Source organism: Bison bison, unplaced genomic scaffold (assembly GCF_000754665.1).
Source record: "Bison bison bison isolate TAMUID 2011002044 unplaced genomic scaffold, Bison_UMD1.0 scf7180017864289, whole genome shotgun sequence".
NCBI classification, from domain to species: Eukaryota; Metazoa; Chordata; class Mammalia; order Artiodactyla; family Bovidae; genus Bison; species Bison bison.
Window position 1 is genome coordinate 9,554,413 of NW_011494861.1, and position 6,839 is coordinate 9,561,251.

The 6,839-nt window shown below is 56.6% G+C and overlaps 1 protein-coding gene across 1 annotated transcript in view; it reads right to left on the reverse strand.

The window, feature by feature from the left end:
* Nucleotides 1-6,839, reverse strand: part of TP73 (tumor protein p73) — a 78,177-nt gene that overhangs the window by 23,023 nt on the left and 48,315 nt on the right. The gene's annotated exons all lie outside the window — the stretch shown is intronic.

Below are 6,839 nucleotides of genomic sequence, written 5' to 3' on the forward strand. Positions count from 1 at the left end.
CGCGGAGCTGTTCCTCCTCACCACCTGGGGTGGGCGTTGCGGCCCCCACTTGCGAATGAGGAGACTGAGGCTGGAGAACGGGTGATAACCTGGGGACTGTGAACTGGGGGACTTGCGTCTGGTGGGCAGAGAGCCTGGAGTCCCCCTAGTGGAGTGAGGGTTAGGGGTGGGGGGAGGACCAGAGGTGGCGGGGAGGACGGGACAGTGGGAGGAGGGGGGCAGGACCAGACAGCGGGAGAGGAGCCCTCCTGCTCTGTCCTCTTCTCCACAGTGAAAAATAAAAGAGCAAGTTCCTCCCATGGATGGTCAGGAGAAACTCCGCCCTGGGGCAACCCATGCTCAGCACCCCTCTGCACTTCAGGAGGCTGGGGCTCCAAGACCCAGAGTCCCCTCCTGCTCAGTACTCCTCCCCAGGCATGCATTCCCCTGGGCCCCTCCCAGCCTGGAGAGGTGACTCTTCCCCTGAGGTCTGCCCAGCCTGGAGGAACTTCGGCTGGCCCTGGTGATGATGGAGCCGGGAGGTGACTGGTGACGGACAGCAGGTGGCGGGTACTTAGCAAAGCCACTGCTCCCCACTCCTCCTGCCCACTGTGCCTCCCCGAGGTGGGTGCCCCAGCCCCAGTGGCAGACTGCCACCCAGTGCAGATCGTCTGGCAGTGAGGCAGAGCCTCCAGGCCCACCTGTACCCTCCCCATCAGGAACGGCCAGACTGGGTGAGGCCATCAGGGCACAGGCATGATGCCCTGGCTGAAACTGCCATTGGACAGATCCCTTAAGCGGATCCCTTTTCTGTTTGAACCTCCAGGGCCATTCCTACTCCCTGTAAACCAGTGGGACAGGGAGCCCTGCAGGGCAGACCCCACTTCACTGTCCCGTTGAGCTTCCTTCCCTGGTCAGCGCTGTACCACCCCCGCCACAGCCTTCCTACCCTCTGTGCCTCACCTGTAAGACGAAAGGGGCCCAGTGCCCACTGCCCACCTTGCAGGTGGATGAACAAACTGCAGAGTACGTGTGATGGAATATTATTCCTCCACCGTCAGAAAGAAATGAGCTACTGATGCCACAACCCAGAGGAGAAACACACCATGCAAAGGTGCAGACACAAAACCTCAGATGTCTTCTCTCTATTGACATGACAGTCCAGGCGCGGCAGACCCGGGGGAGAGACACAGGCAGGGGGCGGCCAGGGCTGGGGGTGCTGCAGGGGGACGGCTCAGGGGCAGGCTCCCTTCTGAGACTATGGAAGTGTTCTAAAATGGACTGTGGTGATGGGTCCACCTATCTGTGCATTTTTAAACTGAAGTATAGCTGATATCTGATGTGTTAATTTCTGCTGTACAATAAAGTGACTCAGTTATACACATCTATACATCTTTTTCGTATTTTTTTCCATTCTGGTTTATCACAGGATGTTGAATATGGCTCCCTGTGCCATATAGTAGGGAGAAGGCAATGGCACCCCACTCCAGTACTCTTGCCTGGAAAATCCCATGGACGGAGGAGCCTGGTAGGCTGCAGTCCATGGGGTTGCTAAAAGCCGGGCAGGACTGAGCGACTTCACTTTCACTTTTCACTTTCATGCATTGGAGAAGGAAATGGCAACCCACTCCAGTGTTCTTGCCTGGAGAATCCCAGGGATGGCAGAGCCTGGTGGGCTGCCGTCTGTGGGGTCGCACAGAGTCGGACACGACTGACGCGACTTAGCAGCAGCCACACAGTAGGGCCTTATTGTTTATCCATTCTATATGTAATAGCTTGCATCTGCTAACCCCAAACTCTCAATCATTCCATCCTTTACCTACCACCTACTTGGGAACTCTAAGTCTGTTCTCTATGTCTATGATTCTGTTTTGTGAATATATTTAAAAAACACTGAACGGCATACTTCAAACACTGAACTGAACACAGCTGAGCTGTGTGGTAAGTAAATTGTAACTCAGTAAAACTATTGAAAACAAAACAACGGACCCTGCGGATCCTCTCCTCTCCTGAGCCCAGGTTGTTCTGGGGATGGGGGGATTGACAGCCACTCACTCCCGAGGGCCCATCTGGGGATCCCAAGTGCTCTCACACCCCCTTTCTCCAGGAGAGCTCTGCTCTGTGCCCCCCTGGTTTATGCCTCCCCACTGGACTTCAGACCCCACAAGGACAGACCTTGTCCCACGGGCATCAATGTATCCCCACATGGACACAGGAAATGCAGCCGGTGTGAACTGAGCTGTGCTGTGAGCATAGAGAACCGACTCCAAGGACTTAGTGCCAACGAAAAGAATAAGATAAAATATCTTGTTCACAGTTTTATATCGATGGCATGCTGAAATGAGCATAGTTTGGGATAAGTGAAATAAATTCTTGAATTATTTCCATTGTTTCTTTTCACCATTTTTAATGTGGTTACCAGAAAATGCAACATTATATATGCGGTTTGCATTCCGTTTCTCCTGGACATTAGGCACAGGATCCTCAATCAGTAGCCGATGAGGGACTTACAGCTGGAATTATTCTTATTACTATTAATTATGAGGGACTTGTAGCTGAAATTATTGTTATTACTATTATTACTATTAATTATCAGCACGCCCTTTAGGGGTGTAGTGCATTTCTCATTATGGTGTGGTTACTCAAGAGGGTTCCTCCCCTCAAAAAAGAGGGTTGCTGGACAAGAGAGTGAGCAGGTACAGGGATGAAGGGATAGGTGGATGAATGGATGGAAGAATGGAGGGACGAATGGTGAAAGGAGGGATGGGTGGGTGGATGGATGGAGGGAGGGAGGGATAGATGGATGGAGGGGCGGATGGATGTGTGGATGGATGGGCAGAGGAAGGGAGGGATGGGGGAGGAGCAGAGGGATGGATCGATGGATAGTTGGAGGGATGGATGGAGGAGTGGGGGGCAGCAGGATGCCCCTCCCACCATCTGGATGCCCAGGAATGAGCATGGGATGTACGCCTGCTCCCCCATCACAGGAGGCTGAGAGCCCTGTGGGTCCTGGGGGGAGGAGTCCCAGCCTGCTCTCATTGTTTTTCTTTTCTAGGCGGTGAGCATGGCCCCTCTGGAGGGTCTTCCCTGTGCCTCCACTGAAGGCTGCAGGGAGCCTTCCTCATCTTGGCCGCAGAAGCATCCTATGTCCTGAGCAAGGTGGCCCAAACCAGGGGTCTCAGGTCTGTCCCCCCCTGCTCCATCCCCAACAGGAAGATGGCCCAGGCCAGAGGGGCAAACAGCCCTTGCCTCCCAGTTCAGGAGAGGCGGGAGGCTGCCCCACGACAACGTGTTCAGATTTTAACTTGTCCACATTCTTTTCAGATCTGAGGCGGGTGCCAGGGAATTAGTCATTGAACCAAAAGGAGCCGGGCCGATAGGATCTACACGCCCAGCAGCCACAAAGCAGGGAGGGGGATGACTTCCAGCAGGCTGGCCCCTGTGCAGGAGACCTTAATGAGATGTGGGACCACCGAGTCCAGAGAGGGTCCTGCCCCCTCTGCAGGTCCTCTTCTTGCTCCAACCTAGGTTCAGGGGCTTCCTGTGGTCTGGGGTCCTGGGAAGCCCCCCCACCCGCCCGGGAGCCCGAGGACAGTGGCCCTGTGCTGGGTCTGGCTCACAGGGGCAGATGCGGCCCTGGGGACACTGGGGCTGACCCTTCCTCCCTCGTGCTTTCCTAGGGACACCATGCCCATACCCTTGAGCCAGCTGTCCCTGCGGCTTTTCCCTGTGGCTTTGAGCACAGCTGGGAACCCGAAGATTAGAAGCGAGGCACCTCCGCCCTGAAGGGCCCTTTCTTTCCTGCCCACAGGAAACTTCGAATTTCCTTCCTCCTGACAGGAGCCTTGCTGGGGACCCCCGCCCTCCAGACCCAGCTGCTAAACAGGAGCCTGGACTTGGGGGGAGGGAGGGGAGGCCAGCGTAGTGCCCGAGGTCCAGGGTGGTGCACCCACCAGAGCCTGTGGCGGACGGGGGTTCTCCAGAACCAGAGGCCCCCCTCCCCCGCTCCCCGGAAGCTGAGACAAGACCCACTTGGCAGCAGCAAGGAACTTGGGCAAAACCAGGACTTTTTTGGTTTGTTTTGCTTTCAATAAGAACTCCCAAGAGAGTGGGCTGATCGGGACACGCCCGGCCCGCGGCGGTCCACAAGTACCTACATGCGCGTGCAAGGCTCTGGGCCCGACCCAAAGAGGGCCGTGAGCGGGAGTCGGGAGCCGGCGGGTGGCCTCTACTCCTGCATCTGAAGAAGCGCCCGGCCTGCCTCTGTGGCCTCAATGCCCAGTGGGCGGGCGGGTGGGGTGGGAGAACTGAGAGGAGGTTGGCCAAGCCAGCCCACTCCAACCCTCGATGCCTCTGGCTGAGCAGGACAATACCCCAGGGGCCTCTCCCACCAGGACCACGCAGCCCCTCCCAGACGGTCCTGTCCATCTGCTCCACAAACGCTCTCCTGAGGCTCTCTGTCTACTTAGAGCAAGATGCTGAGCCGGGGGAGATGGGCCAGAGCTGCCCTCTGGGTGCCTACGGTCTGCAAACCCACACGGGCAGGGCTTCTGGGTTTAGAGCGCCTAGGTTTATGTCCGAGCTTCCAAAGGGCAGCCGGCTTGCTCCTGAGGTCAGTGTTTCTCCGGCAGGAATCTAGGGTGGCCCCATTTTTGCTCTGTGTGGGACCTTGGGTCCCGCATCGGGGAAGGCGTGTTCATGCACGTGCTCAGCACACACAGGGGAGGGGCAAAGGGTCCCACTTCAGGCGAGTCAGCAGAGGGAGGAGGTTAGATGGGGAGGGAGAGCAGGGACCGAGGCGGCCCCGCCCCCTGGATGGACACCCCGCTTGGCCTCGGGAGTCCCAGGGAAAGGATGGGGTTCCCCAAAAAGCAGTGGGGAGAGGTCCAAAGGGGACTGTCCCTGGGTGGCATCCTGTCCCAGCTCCTGCCCCACCCCACCCCCCTGTACCCAGCCCCCAGCCTCAGGGGCCTCCCTTCAGTCCCTGCTGATTGGCTGCGGGTTTTCCCCGGCACAAATTAGCCCCAGACTGGATGCTCAGAAGCTCTGGGTTGAATGAACCGGATCCTGGAACTCACAAGTAGACCCCCCAAATCACACATGTCCATTGTACCTGAGTGCTAGGCGCACTTTGGGGCCAAAGGCAGCTTCAGCCCAGGGCAGCCCTCCTGGGAGACCCTGGTGGGAGTGGCCCCCTGTGCCCAAAGTGCCTCTGCCTGCCCTGGGGCTGGGCTGCCTCGCAGGGAGGGCAGGGAGGCTTCCCCCTCTGCGTCCTCCTCTGTCCCCCACCAATCGCCATCCTAATCAGCCGTCTCCAGAACCAAGGCGCCACTGGGTCCATCCTTCCACTGTGAGCTGTGTTCTGTAGGTTTATAAGTGTCCCATTTCACGTGTTTATCTATTTAGCATTTGTAAACCATCTCAAATGATTTTGGGGGGTGTCCCTGGAAAATAAACTGCCTTTTACAGCCTGTGTCTCCACCCCTCCTAATCTCGTGCCTCTCTGTGTCCGTGACCATCTTCAACAAGGCTCCAGGATGCTAAGATCAGACACCAACAGACCACATGGTCAGGGATCCAGCACAGATTTACAATCAGGGACGACAAGCACTGATCTCTGGAGTAAAACATTTTTTTAGTGAGCACGGCAACAGAAAAACTTGTCAGTAAAATTTAAAACAACTCTGGAGGCTGAGCAGAGGGAACTGGGAAACACGGAGCTCAAACACTGATTCAGGGAGCATCTGTCTCAGCTGCAACGACACACCTGCACCTCTGGGCAGTGACGACAGCTCTGAGGGAGCCCGTTTCCAGCCTCCTAGTGACCCTACAGGTGGTGCCCCAGGGCCTCTGCTCGTGCTGCCTCCCACTCCCACTCACCCCCAATGCCAACTGTCTCCTCTACCGTACCAGCTCTCAAGCCTCACCTCTTCCCCGAAGCCTCCCAGGCTCTCTCCCCCCATTTCTGTTTTCCAGGGCTTCCTCTGCTGCTTCTCTGAGTAGAGTAACTGACACAGTGATGAACACCTGTGTGGGTCTGCATCCATGCCCACCTTTCACCAATGGCTTCTGAGGGTCAAGCAGTTAATATACTAAAAAGCTGAGAAGGGTGCCCAGCACCCAGCGTGCACGGAAGCGTCTGCTGTTGTTCCTACCAGCTCTCTCTCCCTCACTTGCCCCAGGTGGGCACGAAGGCCACAATCCTGAGAGCTACCGTGTGGACAGCATCATTTCCAGTTCCTCCTTTTCCAAGCCACAGGAAGGCCAGCTCACCCATCCTGAATTCTCCCCTATTTCCGGCAGAAACGGAAGTTTCATGCTTTTAAGGTTTCTCCTATTCATTTAAGGTCTGGTGAGGAGAAGACTGTCACTCAGGGTGCCCTCCCAAGGCCCTGAGGGTCTGTCCCAGAAAAGATCAGAAGGGACTCAGCAAGGGACAAAAAAGACAGGACAACTCAGAAAGTGCCAAAGAGTCTGTCTGGTGGGGACCAGCGTGAACAGGGACCCAGGATGAGACACATCACTGCGGGATCCCACTGTCCAGGGAGCAGGGTGGGGAGAGAGAAACTTCCCCGCAGCATGGGAGCCCTGACCTTAGCACAGGGCTCCTCCACCACAGTGGGCCATCCATCGGATGCCCTCCTCCTGCTCTACTTCCTATTTCTACTTTAAAAGCCAGCTGAGTTTCCTGCACGCCTACAGCCACAGAAGCAGCTGGCCAGCACCGAGTTCATGGCCCTGAAGTGTGTGCCGTGGCCCAAGTGCAGACCTTATCAGAGCCTTGAGTACAGCCAGTATGTGGGGTATCTGGGAGGGAAAAGTGGCAAGGAGCACTTGCTGACCTGGAGCTCCTGTCCCCG